Source organism: Otolemur garnettii, unplaced genomic scaffold (assembly GCF_000181295.1).
Source record: "Otolemur garnettii isolate 467f Iridium unplaced genomic scaffold, OtoGar3 scaffold00068, whole genome shotgun sequence".
Lineage (NCBI taxonomy): Eukaryota > Metazoa > Chordata > Mammalia > Primates > Galagidae > Otolemur > Otolemur garnettii.
The window spans coordinates 680328-688057 of NW_003852463.1; positions in this window are offsets into that span (position 1 = coordinate 680328).

Consider the following 7730-nt stretch of genomic DNA (forward strand, 5'->3'; position numbering starts at 1 on the left):
GGTGGATCTTTTGAACTTACTCTTCCTATCTAACTGAAATTTTGTGTTCTTCTCTTCCTCCTTGTTTCTTCCACCTCTTCCTCATAGTAGAGCCACATAGACCATTTCTCCCATGCTGGGAGAGAAGACTGAAAAGTTTACTCTTTGCAGAGATTAAAATCTCAAAATTCAGCTAAGAGCTAGAGTGCCGTGCTGAAAATATGAGAGCTAAATAAAGTTGGTGTTCTAAACAATGAGGCCCCCTTTGGCTCCCAGAAGTTTGGAAGCCAAGCTTACACATCTGCCATCAACCCCTCTCCCTGAGCCAGACAGGATACTGGAAGGTTCCACTCTAGGAGCCTGATTGGTGTAATAAGACCTAAGCATATTAATATTTAGAGTGTCTTTTAATGAACCAGCCAGGTCCTTCAATGAAACTCACAAACCAATAAGCCCCTCCTATGTACAAGGAACATCCAATCAGCTATGACATACTTCACTCTTAAAATTGAATGGGGAACCAATGATTGCCAACTACTGAGAAAATCTATAAATGACTTATTTTTTTCTCTCCCCTTCATTTTTTAAAATTGAATCATAGCTGTGTACATTAATGCAATCATGGGGTACAATGTGCTGTTTCATACACAATATGAAGTATTTTCATCAAACTGGTTAACATAGCCTTCACGGCATTTCTTTAGTTATTGTGTTAAGACATTTATATTCTACACTTAGTAAGTTTCGCATGTAGCCTTGTAAGATGTACTGTAGGTGTGGTCCCACCAATTACCCTCCCTCCACCCATCCTCTCTCCTCCCCTCCCCTCCCTCTCCCTTTTCTCTCCCCTTCATTTTATTAAAAAATATCATCTCTAAAGCAACATTTTTGCTATGAGTCATCCTTTGTCTTATAAAGTTTTGCTCGTAACACTGCAGTGAATTTATTGTTGCTCTGATGTAAGGCCTTAATCCTTCTTGAAAAAATATTTCTATTCCTCTGTACAAAAACAATCCTTTTCCTGCTCTCTCCGCCAATGTCCTCAATGACAGATTTTTCATTTTGACATTCATTGAGCCTTAGAACCACTTCACGGGCTATGATAGCCCCAATTCCCACTATATGTTACTTTATTTCATTGGGAGTTTTATTGGGTTGGTATCTTTTTCTCATATTTTATTCCATTGTGTCTTCTTACTATGCTCCAGATCTATTGAAACCAGATTTCTGAGAATAAATAACAAATATTTTAAAGCTTAAAATAAATCAAACCTCTAACCTATTCTTATATTTGCCTGTATTTTGCTCATTTTATTTTATTGGTACCATAGTCAGTCATGATACATCTTATCAACTGGCACTTTCCATTAGGGTTGGGAAGACTTGACAATTTTATGCCACTAGTTTATGTTTTGATACAATACAGTAGGTAACAGTGGGATTCTTTAATGAATATCAAAGAATCTAAGTTTTCTAAAATTGTTCTGCAATTGTGTAATTTTAGAAAATTCAACAAGTCATATAAATTTGTGCCTATTGTAGGCTTTAAGAGAAAAAATTTCTAACAAACTTTAAAATACTCTATTTACTTTCTTTTTTGTTACAGATATGTAGAATGTGCACCTATAAAGAGCTCTTTCTATGTGCATTTAAATGTGGTTGGGAGTTTCGGCTTTCTTATTAGTTTAATGAAAGAAAGAAAAATGGACAAGGATGTACAAAAGGAGATAGAGCATGGAGTAGAGCACTGCAAACAGGAAGGATTTTTCTGTGCCCAGAGATAAGGAGCGCAGAGCCCTCATGCACTGAAAGCCTGTTTCCATCAGAGTAATGAGCCAGTAACTACTCTCCTATGATTCTCAAAATATAAATCTTTCTTTAGGATGAAAGGGCAGGTGGTAATAAATTGTTGGTACAGAAAATAACTGAAGGGAAATGGCAGCAACTTAAATGTTATGCACATTTATGTAAATTTAACTTCTAAAATATGAAAGGGTTTTCTCTGTATTGTGAAAGAGACTGAAATAAATGGGTGGGAGGCAGGGAAATGTTGTAAGTCTGTTTAACTCCTTGCCTGTAGATTCCTTAGGAAGGATGCCAACAATCCAAAAGGCTGAGCCACCTTTTATAGGCTCCACACTATTGTGAGTTTCAGCAAGAGTCTTTTGTCAAGACTGGAGTAGAATAAAAAAAATGATGTCAAACTCAAGAGAAATCTCACATGGATGGGAGTGGGTGATACCTAGAGAATAATTATTCAGAGAATGTTATCGGAATGAGCTGTGGGAAACTTTAGCAACTTTGACAATACTCAGAATGGAAGTCTTACACAGTTATGTGGAATGCCTTTAGGATCTCAGGTAAGTGAGAACAAAACAAAACAAAGCTAGCTAGATTACATAATCCCAATATGCAGAAAATGGATTACCATGATTAAGACAAGAGCCTCTACAGGAAAGGGCAATGAAACAATTTCTGTTCATTCCAAAGTATTGCTTTTTGATCTGGATTTACATGGACACAGAATCTCAAAGACTCGTTCCAGCTTTTCTGGGACCAAGATGATCATCTTTTTTTACAGATCCATCAGGTGAAGTATGACAGGAGTTTTCATAGGACGCAACAGTACACAAATAAGAGATAATGGCAATTAAAAGGTATATTCTAAAACACCTATAAGTGTTTGAAAATATGAAAGGAAAATTTGCAAGCTAATAAATATTCCAACTTTTCTGCTTTCAGATGATGCCAAAATCCTTGGAAACAAATGGAGGATGAGTGAGTAGAATTCTAATATTCTTCTGCTTGTTTATATAGTTTATTATGTTTTATTTTAATATTAATCCTCTATCATTACACTATTTGCTAGCAATTACATTTGGAAAACAAAGGACAGAGGAGATAGCCATTTAAAAAAAAAAAAAAAGGCAGCCTGAACTAAGACACAGGAGGATTTTCAGAAAGAAGACAAGTGGTTTGGCAGGTAGAGCTTATAAGATATGCATGAGAGAAAGGGCCATGACCCTAATAAGAAGAATCAAGAATATGCCTTAGCAAGTTCCCACCGGCAGTGAACAATGCACAGGTATATGGCATACTTCCTTGGTGAAGAAAACAACTACCACGTGGAATTTACTTACAAATGCAAATGATGTGACCTAATTGTGTACATCTGCATACTGATCTGAAATTAAAAAAATATATGCCTTAGACAGGAAAAAAGAGAAAGAATCTATATCTTAAATACTAGAGGAAGAGAGAGGTGGGAGAGAGAAGATATTCATAATGGATAGAAGCTCTTTACTGTCTAATACAGTAAAATTGTACCATCAAATATAACAGTAGGAAACTTCTGAAATATTGATATTTGATGCTTTAATGATAGTCCTTTGCAGCTGGAGTGGGTCACACAGCCTCACCTTGGTTTGAAATTTCTTTCATCTATTCTGAAGTATTTCCTCTGCCTCCAGTTGCACTGTGTGGTCACTGATAGGCACCCCTTTTGTATAGATCTTAATAATAGAACATAACACAACCTCATTGCCCTTCTTAGGCCCTCATAAAGCATTTGGTTTGTGCTTTGTAAGAAAATATAGAAATACAATTATCCTTATGTCAATGAGTGTTTTCCTCACTAATATGAAATTTATGCACTAAGATACTGAATCTGTACCTTTTTGTATTCTTTTTTTTTTTTGAGACAGAGCCTCAAGCTGTCCCCCTGGGCAGAGTGCCATGGCATTACAGCTCACAGCAACCTCCAACTCCTGGGCTCAAGCGAGTCTCCTGCCTCCGCCTCCCAAGTAGCTGGGACCACAGGCGCCTGCCACAACGCCCGGCTATTTTTTTTTTGGTTGCAGCCATCATCGTTGTTTGGCGGGTCCGGGCTGGGGATTCGAACCCGACAGCTTAGGTGTACGTGGCTGGCGCCTTAGCCGGTTGAGCTATAGGCGCCGAGCCACCTTTTTGTATTCTTAATAACATTTTGTTTTATGCTGAATGAGTCAGCACATTCAATTTGGGGACATTTTACGTGCCAATTAAATGCAATGCATTAACATTGATCCAACAATGTGCATAATTCTATTGAAGTGGTAACAATACTAATGAACGGCTATGACCAGGTTCCTGCACACATAAGCAATGATGACTATGTCACAATACTGGTAGCAAAAGCATGATTTCATTGATTATAAGACATAGTCTAATTTTAAGGATGTGGGCATATGAATAGAAGTGTTAGGATCATTGCAGTATGGTAACATGATACGTAAGTTAAAGTGACAAACCCCATTTTATTATTTGTCCATATGTTCACACAGTCAGGAGAAATTTGGGAAATTTACTCCACTGGGTTAAAAGATTTGTTTTGTTTTGTGTTGTTTTGTTTGTCTGGTAGCCTCCTGAGCACAATGTACAGAGGAAATTGTTATAGTTCTCAAAAAGAACCAGTAAAGGGAGAAATTCTCCACAGGGGCAAGCCCAGTAGGAAAGAGGCAAAATATCTTAACTTAGACTGAGGTGTTGAGGTGGTAGGGTCTAGCTATGGGAGCTTCCATGGACATACTTTGCAGTACAAAATGGCAGAGATGCAGAGCTGAATGAGGAGACACAGAGACATGCCATATATGAAAGAGACAAACTCTGAGGCAATATGGAGGAAAATGGAAATGCCATGTTCTGTAGTTACTAATTGCAACCAAATGGGAAAGCAAAAGTAAATACACAACCTGCCCAAGAGTTACATGAAGTTTACTGTAAAGCTTCTAATTAAATCAAAACTCTGCCTAGTGCTCTTCCACATGAACCTGTTAATAGTTGATCCAGGAAGACACCTCATGTAAAGACAAATAATAATAAACTAGTATCAGAGCTATAAAAAATATAAAATAGTAGTACAGAAGCAAAACAATGGTAGGTGAAGAACACCCATAAAGAATTCTTATGTTGTGAGTAAAATTACCAAAAGCATCAAAATATTAAATGTCTTTTTTAAACAACTCTAAGCAGATATAAAGGAAGAAATTAGGAGATAACCAAATAAGATTTTAAGGTGAGGACATAGCTCAGGGAGAAAAGTAGAAAAGATAAAAAGTACCAAAAAACAATGGCTAAATTGAAAACAATGCAAAGAATAAAACTGAAAGTATAGGGTAATAGGTTGAATTGTATCTCTCTAATATTTATATATATATATTGAAACCCTAATACCTAGTATCTCAGAATATGACCATGTTTCAAAATGGAGTTGTTGCAGATGTAAATAGTGCAGTTAAGATGAGGTCATGTTGGAGTAGTGTGAGTCTCTAACTTAATATGACTAGTATCCTGGAAATGAGACAGACATACACTTGGGGAGAACAACACGTGAACATAAAGACAGAGGACGTACAGCCAAGGAATGTGAAAGATTGTCAGAAAACTGCCAGAAGTTATAGAGAGGCATGGAACAGACTCCCCCTCACAACCTTCAGAAGGAACTAATTCTCTTGTCACTTTAATCTTAGATTTCTGGCCTCCAAAACTGTAAGATAATAAATTTCTGATGTTTTAAGTCACCAAGTTTGTGATATATGGTGGCAGTCCCAGGAAACTATTAAATATTAATAATATACATGGTAAGAAACAAAGAGGGCAGGAATGGGAAAAGTGAACAAAATGAAATATAAATGAACAAAGTTTAAAAGTTTACAGAAGAGATTGTCCTTCCCCCAAAGTATGTTCTTGCTCCTTTGTCAAAACTCAGCTGCAAATCTGTGGACTTATTTCTAGGCTCTCTATTATGTTCCATTTTTGTGTTTTTATGTCAGTACCATACTGTTTTAATTATTGTTGCTTTCTACTATATTTTGTAGCAGTGGTGGCAGTCATGACAGGTTGTTAATGTCTTCAGTATCAAGGTTTTTTGGAGTCCTCCTTTTCTTATTTTTCCCACAATGGGGAGACTTAGCTGAAAATATCCTTCTTGGTGACAGCTTTGACATGGGCCACAATGAGCTGACGTGGTGCTGGATTCTAGGTGCAGGCACACAGAGTGGCTACGGGGATGGAGTCCCAGGCTCAAGGTCTCATGAACCTACCATGACACTTGAGTTTGGGGGTGCAGCTTCCCTCTCTGTGGCAAGGTTGCCTGCAGAGTAGGTTTCCCACAGAGCCAGGATCTGTGACTCCAAAGTACCCACTAACAGGTGGGGTTCAGGGTGCTGGGTATAGCTGTGATTCTACCCCTGAGGGGTTGGGAGCAGACACAGAAGTAGACCAATTCTGAGGACAAGGGGAACTTTGGAATTTTGTATCCAAGGATCAGGATATAACTGCAATATTCTAGAATCTAAGCCAATAGGATTCAGTGGCCACTTGGATCTCAGGGGATGAGGCATCCTATGTATCCCTTACTCAGGTACAGGGCAGAAAGTACCCCAGAATGGTGGAGCACATTGGGTGCTAGAGGGGCAGCAAACAGCAGAATAATGACTCCACTCCCCAGAGAGAGGGGTGTCTTAGCAGTTCAGACTCTGAGGTACTAGCCTAGCTTCAAGGAACAGGGTACTATAGTTGTTTATCCTGTAGGAGTGTGTCAGCTCAGTTTCTGTTCTATTTCCCTGTGACATGGGTACTGTATTAGCTCAACCCTGGGATGCAGAGCTGCTCAGCTTAGCCAGGGCCCTTACATTCTCCCCGGGTATGTGTGGGGGAATGTATCATTTCAGCTAAGGCCGGAGGAGGTGTGTCTATTCCGGTACCATTTTTCTGGAATGCAGCGCCCTGATTCAGGTCAGGTACTAAGGTGTATTGATGATCTGGGCAGCCAAGGCACCATTTCCTGGGATTCCGTGTTCTGCTTCAGCTTAGGCACTAGGGAGGTGTAAATATTCTAATCAGTCAGGGTACTATTTTCCCAGGAGGCAGGGTACCTAAGGGAACAGAGGGAGGAGCAGGTGAAGGGGCTATAATCTGCCCGCCTTCCTAGTGGAAGAGTATAACAATTGCTTGAAGCTTAGCTTCAGGATGTCAGAATTCTATGCTGCATGATATGGTGGTAGCTTAGCCTCAGAGCAAGAGAAGCTATGGCTACTCACCTTGGAATAAGACACATTCTGGCTCTAGTTCCAACTTCAAGGTGACATAGCACAGTGGCCACATAGGCTGTGTGGGATGGGGCATGGTGTTGGCTTTTTCTCTAGGAGGAGCACAGTTGTGTTCCCTTAGCTAGGCTTAGTGCCTGTGAAGACTTCAGGGAAACCCAGTGGTGAGATCTATAGGTATCCAAAATGTCAAGGGGGTTTCTAAGATACTCTTCCTTATCTCCTCACCATAGGGAGAAGTTCCTCTTGGTCTCCACCTAATTCCAGGAATGTAGAAGGCCTGCAATTTCCCCCCATACTTTGTGTGGTTATCCCAAATTTCTCTGCTTACCAGGGTTTCTGTTACTCTTCTGACACTTTCTGTGGCTTTCTGTCAGTTATTTTTTTTTGTTGAAATGTGATTATTAGTTGCTCTGACTATCTTTATGAGAAAGATACATGCTAGGAATATTGATTTTTTTATTCAGCTAGTTTGTTATTGATGTACAGAAACAGTACTGATTTTGTAACCTGTAAATTTACTGAATTTGTTTATCTGTTCTAAGAGTTTTGAGGGGAGGTAGTCTTTATTTTTATTATTTTTATTTTTATTTTTTATTGAATGGTAACTATGTACATTAATGCACTTCTGGGGTACAGTGTGGGGTTTTCACATGCAATCTGAAA